The 16,873-nt window shown below is 45.1% G+C and overlaps 1 long non-coding RNA gene across 3 annotated transcripts; it reads left to right on the plus strand.

Annotated features, from left to right (window-relative positions):
- The first annotated feature begins 3,238 nt into the window (after positions 1-3,238).
- On the plus strand, positions 3,239-16,625 carry LOC114585544 (uncharacterized). Of its 3 annotated transcripts, none has more exons than XR_013390876.1 (7): positions 3,239-5,049; positions 5,526-5,563; positions 5,713-5,829; positions 6,037-6,116; positions 6,271-7,917; positions 10,812-11,297; positions 11,859-16,625. It is a non-coding gene; the product is annotated as an uncharacterized LOC114585544 (long non-coding RNA). The 3 variants fall into 3 exon arrangements; XR_013390875.1 differs by having other exon boundaries at positions 6,271-6,348; positions 7,763-7,917; positions 10,812-16,625; XR_013390877.1 differs by having other exon boundaries at positions 3,239-3,972; positions 4,730-5,049; positions 10,812-16,625.
- The last annotated feature ends 248 nt before the right edge of the window (positions 16,626-16,873 follow it).

Consider the following 16,873-nt stretch of genomic DNA (forward strand, 5'->3'; position numbering starts at 1 on the left):
TTAGCTTTGTATGGATTCCCTCATTGACTGACTTTCCCCAACTGTCTCTCCTAACTGGCAGTTAACTCCCAACTGTCATTCCCAACCAGCCAGAACCTCTGGCCCATCAGACTTTGTTGTTTCTCAGGCCTATTGAAATGAATTCAGCAGAACCGAGTCCCATTTATAAATATAAAAAAAGTTTCTCTCTCTCCTTTCAGAGCCTGCCACCAAGCAGCTACTGCTAAGTAGGCCTGCAACACAGTAACAGCACAAGGCCTCCAATCCCATTCCTAGAAAGGCTCTGACTGTGGCTGATGACCTTGACAGACTCTGTTAAGTGTCACTACCTAATCTTATTCCTCCAAATTGGTGTGAAGCCAGAACTCAACACCGCATTGAGCTCCTGACAAAAGCAATGAATTTTTTGCCTTGATTTTTCGCTACAAAGCTTGTGTTCTCCATAGAGCCACTGCTAGCACAATACATAGCAGAAGCGATTTAGTCAATCAATTTACACAAGCTTACTTGATTGGAAAGGCAAGCATGATTAATTGGGAATAGGGGTCAATTATTTTTTAAAAAAGGATTTTCTTTTTAATTTATATTCTTACTTATGTATTTAGCCTGCCTTTCTTCTATCATGGAACCCAAGGTTGTATACATGTGGCTCTGACACAATCTCTCATCTGGGCATTGGCCAGGTTTGGCCATGCTTAGCGCTATGTTCCTTCAGACACATACTCTCATGTCTGATTTCCCTTCCCTGTTTCGGCAATGGGAATAAAAGGGGGAAACTTGTGTTGAAACCTGGATGCTAACTAATTGTTAGCATTGTCCCATTAAGGGGTAGATTTGGACCAGGACTGCCAGTTGCTAATGATAATGCTTAGTCTGTTGGAAGTGCAACACCAGAGATCATTCAGTCTGTAACTTAAGGGGTTAATTTAGTTCTCAATGCTAGTCAGCTATTCAAGGGCTGTGTGTGGAGGTGTTGCTTAACAACCAGTCATAGTGGCATGAGCCTCACTGATTGGCTATGTAGAGTTTTCCTCTATATATTTCGTTGTTTGTCTCCTTGCTATGTGCAAGACCTGAAGTAAGACAAAACTTCTCTGTTCCTTTCTCCTCAGATCACACACTGTATTCAGTTTCCCCACTAAAGAATTATCATAATTTCTTTTCTCACTGGACTGCATCAACATTATTTTAAGTGACTTGACTAACCTAGCCTTGCTGAGAAATTCTACCAGGACCTCTAGGTACTAGGCTCTGAGTAAAATATCAGCTGAAATACATCTGCATTGATTTGGAACACATCCCCTTCCAAATTATAAGGCATATCCATATCTCCAGATAAAAGGAAGCAATTTCTTCAAAGAGGCTGCGTCTCCTCCTTCCATCATCTCAGCTTCACCTCCTGCAATCAGAGTGCCATGGGTTCAAGTGGGTGCTAAACCCACCCTTATACAGGCTTTCCTTTGGCGTCATAACAGCCTCTTCCTATTGTATGACTTGAGAGGAGAACCTTGCTAATTGGCAGCGTAGCACTGTGCACGGAGGAGGAGAAGAAGAGCAGCTGTGTGTGCCTCTCAGCTTCCTGGAGAGGTTGCAATGGCAAGGCACTTCCAGCTCCTCCAGCGTTTCCCCAGCCAAACAAACAAAAAAGAACCCAGCCAAACAAACATGCAGATGTATATTCATGTGCAGCGTCAAGAGATCTGCTCCTGCCTGCCCAAGGAGAATTGGGATTTGATTTGCATCTTCAGGAAAAGGAACTCTTTGTCTCTGAGAAGGGTCTCCAAGCAATTAGCAGATGGAGCAATGGGGCAGATGAATGGGAGTTGGAGGAAGAGGAAGCAGAGAAAGGGACTTCAGCCTCTTGTGAAAATTAGTCCCTAGGTGTGGGTGGGGAGGCTTTTTGAAAACTTCATCTATGTGCTGCCTTTCTGAGGTGGATTTTATCCCAAAGCAAAGCATTTGCACTGCTGTCTCAAACCATGAAAACAATAAGATGATTCCTTATAATGAATTTTTGAGAGTTTATTTTGAGAATCCTATATACTTCAGAGTTTGTGAATGTGTAGGTGAATCTTGGTGGCAGGAGATGTAGTACGTTTTGGATTTTGATGCTTTGCATGATGATGGTGATTTTAACAAAAATGCACACTAGTATTCTTGTTGCTGGCAATTCTGAGAAAGTCATTCGTGCTGGCCAAACCAGAGTGAGACAGAGAGAGAGAGAGCTAAACCAGATCTTAAATAGAAGACATTTTTTAAAATGAAAAATAGATGGGGGGGGGAGAGAGATTCCTGGCAATTGGACTGGAAGAGAGGCAGAGAGGAGGAAGGGATGTTTCACCCCCTCAGAGATGACACCCAGGATAGGCCACACACCCCACACCCCCCTTCCTACACCCCTGGGAGCAGCAAGAGCTGGGATTAAGACTAGCATGGCTCATTTTGTGGGGTGCCATGAAACATGGAGTTTTGACCACCAAACATTACAGGGGCCCTTATCCCTGTGTTTGGTGCCACTTTGGAGTGAATTCGATGACGTCGGGCTTTTGGCAAAATCTTGACCCTCGCGGGTTAGGGCGCTGAGGGCTCGTTTTGTGGGATGCTGTCAAATGTGGGGTTTTGACTGCCAAACATTGCAGGGGGTCTAGTCCCAGCGTTAGGCACTGCTTTGGAGTGACTCGGACGATGTTGGGCTTTTAGCAAAATCTTGGCCCTGAGGGTTAGGGCCTCCCTGCAGGGTAGGCTCACCCCTGCATTACAGGCTTAGGAGTCTGAGAAAGAGTTGAGATGTTTGCACACATGGTCTAATTTCCCTTAAGCAGTTTAAACATTTGTACAAGCTCTTGAGACTTGTGTTTCTTAGGTCCTTAGTTGTAGTTACCGTATTGGCCTGAATATAAGCCTCACTTTCCCCCCAAATTCTGACTGTGAAAAGTTAAAGTGCAGCTTATATTTGTGACCTTATGGTATGCAGCCAGGAGCGCAGGGCAAACAGCATCAGGAGTGTGGCAAAGTGGCGTTGTAGTCCCCCATCCTCTCCCCCAAGAGTAAGGAAGGGGAAAGGCTGCCAGCAATGCAGCGTGCCCCCCACTCCGTATGCAGCCAGGAGCAGCAAGGAAGGGTGTGCCTTATATTCAGGTATTTCTACTTTTTTTCTTCCCCCCTCCAATTTTAAAGGTGCAGCTTATATTCAGGTGCTGCTTATATTCGGGCAAATACGGTAATAGAGGGGACTTGGTTTACCCCCAAATCTGTGTCTTTCCTCTTTATTTCCAATCTCCTAACACAATGCCAGTTTCTCTTCTTTTCTTCAGTCTTGAGCTCAGTTCACCACATTCCCACATCAGTTTGCCTTAAAAAAAAGTCCTCATGAAAATTCACTAGCATTTTAATATATATAATATAAATATAAATAAATAAAATAAAATTCAATATACGTTGCTCTTAATATGCACATTTTTTTGTATGCAGTTTCCCCTAATGTCCACATTCTTGCACACAATTTCCCCTAACACATTTTTGGGTTCGAGAACTGCATCACAAAATTTGGAGAAGAGTGAATTTCCAAGGATATCTATATTTTGGTGCCTGCATAGCTATGGATAGCAGAGAAGCCTGCTTCTTTATGTAACCTACTTAGGTTTCTACCAGCCTCTCCTTTGTCCTTCAAATACAGGAGAGGATAAACAGAAGTGCCCAGCCTGACCTTTTCTTACTCACTGCCATCTTCAATGCTCTCATCTCTGCTCCAGACTAAATTGTCCTAATCTTTTTTAAATCTGTCCTGTTATGGAAATCCCTCCATCCAGGAGACCTCTAATTGCTTTCATTGCCCTCATGCAGGTTACTCTCCTCCTTTCTTTTTATGGGGAAGGTGGTGATCGAAAGGTGTTTGAGACCTGAATGGGAACTCTGTTACAGATTGCTGAGAGACCAGACAATTCAAGGTTACAGGGGACAAGCAGGACACAGGTACAAGTCCATTCCATATCAATCAGGAGGATAGACATTTGAATGCTGATGCTAAAAGTGCTGTCTCTATAAAACTCAGAAATTCAGTTCTACATTAGATGCACCATTGGGCTATGTATAAGTTGCTTTTGGAGATGGCCATAGAGATAGCAGTCTTCAGGCTGTAACAGCTGGGAAGGGTCATTCCAAAGAGAAAAGGCCCCACCTGCAGATGTTGTCCAGGATTATCTATGAGGATGAGGATGGTGTTGCATGCAAAGCAGATTGTCTAATCCTGTTCTATGGACACCTCTAGACTTGGGAGTCTTCTACTGCATTTAAAGGGACATTGGGATTGTCTCCCTTTGGAAAAGTAGCTGAAAGAAGAATGATCTGATATAAAAGCATGAACTCCAAAAGAGAAGATTCAGCAAAGCTGCAGACAGAACAGCAGGTGCTTCAAAGTTCTGAAGAAACATCAGGAGGGGCAAGATTGGCCCAGGGTCAAGGTGGGTGGGTTGCCATGGTAACAATGACTTGCCCTCCTTTGTGACATCTCTTGCTTCTCCCTTAAAAGCCACCAGCTACAGGTGTTCACTGTGGGTTAGTGAGGAGAGATCAGGAGAGATAGAGGTGTGGGTGCGGATGGCGGAAGGAGATTTAGGAGAGGCTTTGGATTTGGATTTTCTTATTTTGATTTTCTCATTTTGACTTTTATTTGATTTATTTGATTTCAATTGTTTACATTTAATTTTACTTGTTTTAATTTTTAATACAGCGCATGGCAGTAATCCAGTCTTGAAGCAACCAGGGCATGAACTATGGTAGCCAGGCTCTCTTGGTCCTGGAATGGCAGGAGTTAGTACCTCCTTTTTCTGCAAGCCCTGAATGCTCTTGGCTGCCTCTTTGCAGCTGTTAGGAAGTCCTACAGTTCGTTCAACGGCAGAAAGATGGAAGCAATTGGTAGGGATGTGCCAACAGGTCTCTATTAGGCTAAACGTATTTCTGTTCTGCATCATGTCTTCTACGCTCAGGCGACTGAGAAATTTTCTGACACTAAAAAGGAGCTCCAGCGCCAGGAACAGCCTGTGGCACCAGGTGAGCAAGTGCCCCCCAGCGCCATTTTTGGAAGGGAAGGAATAGGCTAGGGTGGCAGCTCAGGGTATAGGATTTGTGGGGGAGGGGAAGCTAGTAAAAAAAATATATCAAAAGAGCCAGACTGCTGGATCTGACCCAAGGCTCATCTGGTCTAGCATCTGGAAACCCACCCCAGTGGCCAGCCAGTTTTGTGGGGTCTGCTGAAGATGCTATTGACTGAGAGGAGAGGAAGAATTTCTAGTGGAAGCAAAAGGCAGAGGCAGCTGATAGGACAGGGCTGGGGGACAGTTGTCAACTAGAGGGCCACATTCTCTTGTGAGCCACATTCTGGCCAAGATTGGGCCCCAAGGCCTGGGGTTTGCCACCCCTGTCGTAAGAGTGTAGAAGCAGGGAAATCAAGGAGAAGATTCTTGAAATAATCTTGGAAGCTGCTAAGGGATGAACTAATCTGTCCCCATGTCCTTCTCTTGTTGCAGTTGTGCCACAGCTCTTCAAGGCTTTTCCAGAGCCTGAGGTTAGTACTGGGGGAAACAAAAGAGTAGGGACTGGATCCCTCAGACCCTCTGCCCACTGACTGTGGTCTTTGCCCCCCAATTCTGCAGTCTCTGAAGTGGAGAAGCCCTCACCTCACTATGAACTTTTGCCTGACTTTTGCCATTTCAGCCATTGGACCTTGAAAAGCTCTTCTTGGTCCAGATTATAGGGACTTGTATGGAGGCAGCACAGAGGGGCTTCAAAACCATTGAGCTGCCGAAACATCTGGCTGCTGAAGGAATTTTGGTGAGTGCAAAGTTGTGTAAGTTACCCTTACAGTGGGAGAACCAGGGATGGGATTTGGGGAACGTGTTGTGGGACTGCCTGAGAGAACCGTGTAGGCATAGGGCATGGAGTTTTCCATTCCTGCAGAAAGCAAAGCCTGGAGTTTGGGGTTGAAGCTGTCCTGATGCCCACAGAGCAATCTGACTTTTCTCCTCTGCTCTCTTTCAGGATATCCTGGGGCACCTGGACCAGTTTGAGGACCGCCCTGGGATCCTTGCCTTGGCCCTTGAAGCCTTCTTTCAGTTGAGGTGAATTGTGTTTCTTTTAACGGGTGGGGGTTGAGGTGGTAGGGCAGGGCTCTGGGATAAGCTCAGTGTGGGGAATAGTGGTGGGAGGAGGGAGAATGGGACAAGGGACACTTGGAGGAGGCAGAGTCTAACACTCTCCCCTCCACCCCTCCAGCTTCATGAAGCTCACAGGACCATCCTGCATTCTGCCTTTCAGGCAGTTGCAGATGAAGACAATGAAGAGGACCAGGGGGTAAGTTGTTAGCCTTGAGTTCCCTTTATGTGGCTCTTCCTTTCTCCTTCACATATTAAAATGGTAAAGGTAAAGGACCCCTGACAGTCAAGTCCAGTCACAGACGACTCTGGGGTTGCAGCGCTTATCTCGCTTTACAGGCTGAGGAAACCGGCGTTTGTCCACAGACAGTTTTTCCGGGTCATGTGGCCAGCATGACTAAGCTGCTTCTGGCACAACGGAACACCGAAACCAGAGCAAAGCACGGAAACGCTGTTTACCTTCCCCCCAGAGCGGTACCTATTTATCTACTTGCATTTTTGGGTGTGTTTTCGAACTGCTAGGTTGGCAGGAGCTGGGACCGAGCAATGGGAGCTCACCCCATCGTAGGGATTCGAACCGCTGACCTTCTGATCGGCAAGCCCAAGAGGCTCAGTGGTCCAGACCACAGGGCCACCCACGTCCCACACATTACAAGCTCTCAAAATCTCTTCTTTTTCCCCTCCTCCCACTCCGAGGACCCGCTGGGATGAAAATGGGCATCACCCACAGGAGCTCAAGGGGCATCTCCAGCGCTTGCTGTGGGGCCTCCTTAGTGAGGCCCCGCATGATGGCAATCTGGTCCTGCTGCTGTTTTTTGCAGATCGGATGCAAAAAGAACACCAACAATTACATTCAAGTTTAAATGTATGCAAAATATGCACCATAACTATTCATGGCAGTGAAGTCACAGTTCATACCTACTGCTCTGAATGGACCCTTTGTTTCTTTGGTAAACATTGAAGCTTTTGCCTTTTCCATCTAACCTGTTTACATTCTTTTTTCTGCACTAGGCATGGGGAACATGTAGCAATCCAGATGTTGTGGGACTCCAACTCTCATCAGCCCCAGCCAGCATGTCCAATGATCAGGGGTGATGGGAATTTGAGTCCAAAAGCATCTGGAGGTCCATATGTCCTTCACCCTTGCTCTATCTCCATATTTACATAGTGACAATGTTTTATGAATCTTATATAGTGGGCTCCAGTCTGTGAAACCTTATGCTTTGCTATTCCTCTTAGTTTTTAACTAGGAGCATAGGCAGCAGCTCTTCAGGATTTCAGATGGGGAACATTCCCAGCCCTACCTGGAGATGCTGGGGATTGAACCTGGGACCTTCTGAATGCAAAACAGATGTTTTCACGCGGAGTTTCAGTCCTTATTATAGAAGGCAGTTCATTATGCTTCGGTTAACTCTATTCCTTTCCAATACAAACTTGTTTTTGTCTGCAATAAGTGTGGCAATGATATTATGTCAAATTTGGCATCGGAGGGTGGGGAGAGGTGCCTGCATTTTCTGGGTCACTTCCTGCTTTTCCAGTTGTGCGTTGCAACACTGAGTGGCAGCTTCCTTTCCAAACTTCCACTTATGTTGTTTATCTGCTTCTCCTTGGAGAAATTGTATTTCAGGCTGAAATTGGTCATGCTTGGATTCAACCAGAACTGATGTTCCATCTTTGAGAGAATCAAAAAGAAGAAGAGGAAATCCTCTGAGCTATATATTAGTTTGAAGACTAACTGTAAATTCAATGGAGATAGGAGAGCATGCAGGTGACTTGTGCAGCTGTATCATCCTGGAAAAAAACTTAGCAAGTCAATGTCAGCAGGGTGACCCAACAAACATGGTAGAAGGGACAAGGAACAAACCAGGGCTTCCTGGGCTGCAGCTCAGAAATGCACAATTACTTAGGACTCATCCACACATCTGCTTGAACGATGTCTAGAAAGCAGAAGTCCAAGCAATTGCCCCACCACTTTCATCCAGAAAACCCACTCTTTAGAGCAAAATTGGAACAAACAGCAATCCATGGAAGATCCAATTGTCATTTTTTTCCAATTCAGCTCTAAAATATGGGTTTCCCTAGGGAAAATGGGGCAAACAGATGTGTGGTTGAGCCCTTAGTCTAGTAGCTGCTGTGGGTTCTCTCACTATGCATTACAAGTTTGCTCAAGGTGGAGTAGTTTCTGTATCATGGCTATAGTTGCCATGGCAAGGGGGAGTTGCAATAAAATGTTGCAGCATACCCTTCTTCTTAGGAAGTGTTTTTCTTATAGGAAGCAGAAGAAGGTGCCTTCTACTGAATCCATGGGTGCTGGGTCCTGCCCCACTTTGTGGGTGCCTGGTGAAGGCCTGTGACATCACACAGGTGGTACAAGTGTGATGTCAGACGGCAGGAGGAGACCCGTTAGGGCGAGAAGGCACGACAAGGCCCATTGCGGCTGCAGGAAGGCCCAATGGGCCCCATTGGGCCTTCCCGTGGTTGCAGCAGACCTCGTTAGGCCTTCCCACAGCCTTCTTGGGCCTTCCCACAGCTGTGATGGGCTTCGTTGGGCCTCCAGAAGATAAGGAGGCATGTGGTGGCAGAGGCGGAGCTAGGTGCTCTGGCACCCAGAGTGGTCTGCACCCGGGGGCGGTGCGAGCTTCCCGGGGGGTGCCGCACGTGGCGAGCGGTGGCCCAGGGGGGCAGCACAGCAATGTCAACCCCCTCAGGGAGGGCACCTGGGTCGGACCGCACCCACCACACCCACCTTCCTCCGTCAGTGATTGGTGGTAGTGCACGGAGCCACTCCAGGGCCTCCTGGAGTTGGCTGCACCTCTCCTCAACTGGGCAGTGCAGCCGGCTGGGCTGGGAGCAGCGGGCTCCCTTGGGGGTGTGCTCGGCCGGAGCATATGCTCCCCTGCCGGGCATGCTGACGTCGGGCACCCCCCCCCCTGCAGCATGCACGGCACCGCCGCAAAAAATTGTGGGTGCCCTGTCCCTTCATGGGGAATGTGTTGTGGGGGTTGAAGCACCTGAATGACTGAATCAGACCACTGGTCCATCTAGATCCATACTGTTTACATAGAGATGCAGCAGCTTGCCATGTTCCCAAGCAGTATTCCCTTCCAGCCCTACCTGGCGATGCCAGGAAGTGAACCTGGAACCTTCTGCATTCAAGACAGATGCTCTAGCACTTAGCTACAGCCCTTTCCCAGGGTTTTAGTGTGTCAATTTCTCCAAGCAGGGCATTCAATTCCCCCCTCTGCTTGGTTTTCATATTTTCCCCCCACACGATGCTGTTGGATGATGGGTCAATGGTCAGGCAGCATGGTGAGCTAGACAGAGTGCTAAATTTGCAGCAGCTAGGAACTAATACTTAAATCCATTGATGGGGCCTTCCAATGAGACTGCATGTTGGAAGACTAGTTGCTAGGAATCACAAATGGGGTAAGTGCTCCTGTGCCTTGCAGGCTTCCCATGGGTATCTGGTTGGCCACTGTGAGAACAGTATTCTGGATGGAATGGGCCATTGGCCTGATCTATCAGGACTCTTATTATATTCTTATTTGAACTGAGGAGACTCAAATTCCTGGCTGGCTACAAAGCTCACAAAGCCACCTAATGCCTGTCACCATATCTCAACCTTAGTCCACTTCACAAGATACAAGGGGAAAACCCATGTGTGCTGTACCGAGGTTGCCTGCAAATTTCTGAGCCTTTTTTAAAAGGTCTGGATCACATTGGCCCTACCTGTGTGTTACCAATTCATACCTTACATTTACCTGTATGCGGAGAGGATGCTTAAAAGAGAGTATTTGACAGAACCAATTGAATCAGTGGAATGGATGGAGGGGAGGGGGCTGGTTTGCAGACGGCTCATAAAATACAAACACAAACAACCCCCCAATGCCTCTCAATTCTCAAATCCCAAAAGGTCTAATTAGCAGAGTCTGGAAGGAAGCAGGCTGCCTCACAAATGAGATGACTGGATGCCACCGTTAACACCTTCCTTCCAAGAGCCAATAATAACCTAGCGACTCATCGAGCATATTGCCATTCCCCAGACTCCAAAAGATGCTGCTTGTCCCAAAAAGCTGTCATTCACCCCAATCTCCCCACTGCCTCTTTGGAAGCAGCTGCATATCTCCAGACCCCTCTTGAGAAAGGCATCCCCTTCAGCCACCCAGGAGTCAGACTTGCAACTATTAACTTCCTCTGTATGCACATCTGGCTAATGGGCTACCATTTGTCATCATTATTATTGTTATTATTGCTAGCTCTATCATTACCTCTAAATCAAGGTCCCATCCAACTCTACAGTTCTATGAAAACATGTCCTGAAATGATGCACAAACCAAAATGCGGCCATCCTTTGAAATTTGCATATATCGAAATTTTGAGAGGAAGCTCTGCAGCCAAAAATATGTAGAAAAATACATATATTGGTGAAAAGGACATACCAAAAAAATACAAAAATGCAATAAATGAGGGAATGTTGCTTTGCAAAAGTGCATATATAAATATGTAGATGCACTCAAATGCTGGTGAATTTTCATGAAGACCTTGTTTTTTAATTGCAAACTGATGCAGAAATGAACTTAAGACTGGAAAAGGGGAAAATGGATAAAAACCAAAACTGAAATTTGTCCATTCCTAGACTCTGTCTTCCTTATTTTTCTACAGTTGCTGATCCATTTACTGCCCCTACCTATGAGGAAGGGCCTTAGATTGGTGACAGAGTCTACCTTGCATGCAGAAGGTCCCAGGTTCAATCCCCAATGTCTTCAGGTAGGGATGGGGAAAGACTCCTGCCCATCTGCAGATTTGTGTCTTGATTCTGGAGTATGTGTGTAAATCATAAATGAATTGTGGGATGGGCAGCAGTCGCTTAATTCTGCAGGTTATTGAACAACAAAGCTGGAACTGCAAGAAGGATCCAGATCCAAATTAATTTATCCCGCTGTCTGTGCTTTTGTGTAATAGGAAAAAGGTATCAGCTGTCAATAATAGTACCCCCATGATAATTATTTGTATCCACTTTGTCCCAAACATGTATTGCCAGTATGTGCAAGAAGAAAGAATTGTCAGCAATCAGTATTTATAAAATTGAAGAAGCGGTTTTTGTACTTCCCTAGCCAGGATGCGGATCAATCCCTTAATCCCTTCAGTGTAAGAATACGTTCAGTTATATTCCTCTTTACTTTCTTTAGATTTATTCATAATGATTCCTTTACATTTACTAGTAATGGAGTTACAAAGAATGAACACAGTGGAAGCCAGAAAAATCTACATTAAACTAGTTTCCCCCCCCCCCTCCACATCCTTGGAGTATATAAACAGCACCAGCTTAGCTCCCCTTAGACCTTATTATAAAATAAACAGAACTATATCCAACCTACAACATGCTTCTCTACATTTGCCTTTTGCACCACTTTGTCATTTCCTCCAAACCAAATAATCAGCAGATTATTCACTTTATCCCGGATAATTCACTTTCAGCTTGCAAAATCAAGGCAACCGATGAAGATCTCAGATATGGATGCACCATAATTTTGACGACGATAACCCCAGGGTGTCGTGAATCCACCAGTGACCTTTGGGTGGTGTTCATTCATATTGCTTCTCTTCTGGCAAATGTGCTGCCCAACTCTGCCCATAGTTAAATAAATCCCCACCTTTGCTTCAAAATCATTTATAGCATGTGTTTGTCCCAACTGCTTCCCCTGGCAGAATACTCTACAATCCAATGACGTCTGGAAGGACAAGCATATCCTATTATCTAGTCAAAGCCTCCTGGCACTTCAACAGAAAGGTATATCAACTCACAGCATATTTCCTGCAGCACAGACAAATGAATTCCTCCAAAGGAGCTTCAAATCAATTTGGGTACCAAAGGGACTCTGTGTCAACCATCTTTTTCATATGTGTCTCGCAGCCATCGGAGATGGCACGTGCCCAGAAGCCGGCTATTGTTTGCACATGCAGGTGTATTCATGTTGCCTATTTATTTATTTCAAAGCATGTCTAAACTGCTTCATATTTAAAACCTCTAAGAAGCATGCAAAAATACAGCATAAAAGCAACAATATAATAGCACAAAAACAGAAAAACCACTTTGAGATTTCTTGTTTTTTGTTTAGAAACACATACTTCTTAGAGATTTATTTATTGACTGTGTGTGGTACTGTATATCAGTCTTTGTAAATCTGCTCCTGCCAACCTAGCAGTTTGAAAGCACATCAAGGGCAAGTAGATAAATAGGTACCACTCCGGTGGGAAGGTAAACAGTGTTTCCGTGCACTGCTCTGGTTTCGCCAGAAGTGGCTTAGTCATGCTGGCCACATGACCCGGAAAAACTGTGTGTGGACAAAACGCCGGCTCCCTTGGCCAGTAAAGTGAGATGAGCACCGCAACCCCAGAGTTGTTTGCGACTGGACTTCACTGTCAGGGGTCCTTTACCTTTAGGCTCTCAACACAGAATACAATTAACAAAGTACAATTATAGCGGGGGGTTTTCTGGGCCCTACCAGCTAACATGTTCCAGGTTCCAGGCTCTTCACTCCAAAGACAGGGGGATGAAGGACCCAAAAGATGCCTGGCATATGTTGGCACCTGTCTGTCTTGAGAGGCAAGGGGGTGAACCTCTGGGAGTGAAGTCAAACTGTTGCATTAGCAGCAACAGCATGACCTCCTCAGGGTGCAAGCCTGGGCAGTGTGTTTGTAGGTCCTCAGCTGCCCAGACAATAAAAACCCCACTCTCAGCCTCGCTAAAGTGGTCCAAGGGAAAACAGAGTAATACATTTGGCACCAGCTTGGCTGCAGGAGTTGCTGGAAGGAGGCTGTTACTGCCTCCTGTCGGAGTGAGATCCGTAGCATAACTCTGCATTGTGTGAAGAAGCGCTTTATTTTGTCTGGCCTGAATCTTTCAACATTCAGCTTCAGTTCTAGACTTATGAGAGATGCAGAAAAAACATTTCTCTATCTATTTATCTTAGAATTATAGAATCATAGAGTTGGAATAGACCACAAGGGCCATCGAGTCCAACCCCCTGCCAAGCACCTGCCAAGCACCCACCTTTTGGACATGATCCTATCCCTTTTTTACTGGGGCAAAATCAACCCAGCCAGATGGGTGGGGTATAAATAACAAAATCAATATTACGTTTATGAAAGATTGCAAGGATTAAGAGCTCCTTGTAGATGCAAATGCTCCAATTGCCTCGTTCCTTGTTCACAGGGGAGTGTATCTGCAGCCCCATAATGCCTAATAGATGAATAGAATAGATGTTCCAGGTCCTCTCGGTTGATTTTTATTGAGCTGATGTGTATGAAATTACCTAGTCATGGGGAAAAGAGATTGCTCTTCCCCACCCTCTCCCCTGGGGCCCTTCTGAGATGTAATACCACACTCCATATATTGAAAAACCATTGTAATTTGATCAAAACTGTCGTCTCCATCCCATAATTTCCTCCCACCTAAACTAACCACAGTGGAACAACAACAACAAAATCTCAGCATCTTAAATTTGATCTGCATGGATGTGTTGGAATTGAATGTTGAAATATGAAAGGGGGAGAAAGTGTCTCACTGACTGCTTAGAGGGAGCCAGCATTTTTGGGATTCTGTGTGCAAGACAGGCCCAGGACCATTTATTAAGCACTAGTCGACCGAACTGTCCTGGGGAACTTCCATGTACATTTTGCAAAGCTGGACAAGCTTTCATAGGATCTGTCCACATATTCAATAATAACAGTTGCGGAGAAGCTTGAACAGATTATATTTATTGATAAACTTAGGACCAGAATACTGAGACCTGAGGGCATTCACACAAGAGAAGGAAAAATGTCCCTTGGAGGCTTTTTCAAAATAAATAAATAAACAAATTGCAAGCTGATGTGGAAATCTGAATTTGATATTGGGGAAAAAACTGAGAAACTTAAAAAAACAAACCCCTAAATGAACCCTTTTACCTACCCCATAGTGGCTTTCAAAAGAGCACATTTGTTCTGAAATCCTGGAGAGGGCTCAGGCACACACACACACACACACACACACACACACACAGAGAGAGAGAGAGAGAGAGAGAGAGAGAGAGAGAGAGAGAGGCGCTATGGGTTAAACCACAGAGCCTAGGGCTTGCTGATCAGAAGGTCAGCGGTTCGAATCCCCACGACGGGGTGAGCTCCTGTTGCTTGGTCCCTGCTCCTGCCAACCTAGCATGTCGAAAGCATGTCAAAGTGTAAGTAGATAAATAGGTACCACTCCGGTGGGAAGGTAAACAGTGTTCCTTACACTGCTCTGGTTCACCAGAAGTGCTTAGTCATGCTGGCCACATGACCCGGAAGCTGTACGCCGGCTCTCTCGGCCAATAAAGCGAGATGAGCACCGCAACCCCAGAGTCGGCCATGACTGGATCTAATGGTCAGGGGTCCCTTTACCTTTACCTTACTGATCTTGCAGCCTGAGGCAAGTGGCTCAGCTTGGCTCATGACAGAGCTGGCCCTGACATTCTGTCACAATACTCTTCATGGAAAACAATCCCAGAAACTCAGGAGGGGGAAACAAAAGTGTTTTGCAGCCAGTCAGAACCACCCCAGAAAGTGAGAAGAGAGAAGCCGGCTGGAGATCCGAGAACAATTCCCTCACCTAAAACAAAGAAAATTGATGTAAACAGAATAAATAAATAAACAAATGATGCATTTGTTTACAGTCCCATTAATTGACAGAACAGCTGCCATCCTGTGCAGGGCAGTCTCATTAAAGTCAGCAGACATAAGATCAATGTTTTTCTTTCCTTTTCCTGAGGAAGATTCTGATGACTATTAATGGGAGGAGGGATTATTTTGCAAGCTCATCTGCTTCCCTTTTCTCCTTACCTCTTAACATGCAACCAAAGGAACATAAAGGGACGTTCACCAAATTCCCAGGGGACTTAAGATCAAATGGGCCAGGCGAATGGAAATCTTGCCAAATACTTTTAAAGACGGCAGCTTCCTGTTTTCTTCCAATCAAGCTGATATTGAAAGAGCCAGCTAAAATGAGAAGAGGCCTTTGGTAATAAACATAGTTCAAGTGGTTGGCTCCTGTGGGAAAATCAGAAAGAGGGGCTGGAAACCCTCTTCCTCTCTTCCTCGTCGAAATGTTATAGATTGCAAAGATCTATCCTTTTACTGCTGAAAAAAATGCTCGCCTCCAATTTCCTTCTGCAAAATGTGATGTCAAATACTTTCCAGATATTCTAGGGGTATTTGCCTGATATTGTTTACAAATAGACTATCTGCCTAAGAATATAAGAACAGCCCTCTGAATCAGGTCAATGAGACAAAGGCCATGACAAGAGATAGTATCTCCAGCCTTTTCCAGTTGCTGGAAACTGCTTGTTGTCCTGCTTATGGATTTCTCATAGGCATCCAGTTGGCCACTATGAGAACAGGATGCTGGACTAGATGAGCCTTTCTCATGATATAGCACGTTGTTGTTGTTTAGTCGTTTAGTCGTGTCCGACTCTTTGTGACCCCATGGACCAGAGCACACCAGGCACTCATGTCTTCCACTGCCTCCCGCAGTTTGGTCAAACTCATGCTGGTAGCTTCGAGAACACTGTCCAGCCATCTCGTCCTCTGTCGTCCCCTTCTCCTTGTGCCCTCCATCTTTCCCAACATCAGGGTCTTTTCCAGGGAGTCTTCTCTTCTCATGAGGTGGCCAAAGTATTGGAGCCTCAGCTTCACGATCTGTCCTTCCAGTGAGCACTCAGGGCTGATTTCCTTAAGAATGGTTTGATCTTCTTGCAGTCCATGGGGTTCTCAAGAGTCTCATCCAGCACCATAATTAAAAAATGATATAGCACAGCTACCCTTATTCTCCACAAATTTGACTAATCTCCCTTGAAAGCCATTTGAGTTGGTGGCCATTACTGTACTTTGTGGGGACAAATGCCACAGTTTAACCACTACTATGTGAATTCTTTTCTCCATCCTAAATCTTTTATCATTCAGTTTCACTGGAAGACTCCAAGTTCTAATATTAAGAGGGGGGGGGCTCTCTATTCTCTTTCTTCACAGCATGCATAATTTAATGTACTTCTATCATGTTTTCCACCTTACAATTTTTTTTTACTATCCTAGAAAGCCTCAAATATTGCAGCCAAATCCTCTAAAGCTTTAAAAGACAATTAGACAGATTCAGGAATGTTTAGGATAAGTACAATAACCAGCACTTTTTTCTAAAAAAAAAAATGTTTAGGGCTACCCTTATTTTCCTACTCATATTGAAATACTGCCTCTCAATGAGGCCAAACTTAGATTCCCAAAATGTTTAGGGGTATGCATTCCCCCGCATCCCCCCAGAAAAAACACACACTGACAATAACAATTTTGTAAGTCCCCCTTTCTTCTTTCTTCTTTTTTACACGAGTGTATAACAATTGTTTTTTTCTCCATGTCTTATTTTACCTTCAATAAAGAATGTGTGTGTGTGTCTATCATCTATCTAATCTATCCAGTGCTTTTTTCTGGGGGGGGGATGCAGGGGTACATATACCCCTAAACATTTTGTGAATCTTTGTACTTTTGTCCATTTACTATATTTATTTTCCCCGATTTGAACTATAAAATTGTGATTTTCTTGAGTCAAAATGAGAATACCCCTAAACATTTTTTTAGAAAAAAGCACTCTATATCTACCTACCTACCTACCTACCTACCTACCTACCTACCCTCTCTCTCTCTCTCTCTCTGTGTGTGTG

The sequence above is a fragment of the Podarcis muralis genome, chromosome 15, assembly GCF_964188315.1.
Source record: "Podarcis muralis chromosome 15, rPodMur119.hap1.1, whole genome shotgun sequence".
Classification (NCBI taxonomy): domain Eukaryota; kingdom Metazoa; phylum Chordata; class Lepidosauria; order Squamata; family Lacertidae; genus Podarcis; species Podarcis muralis.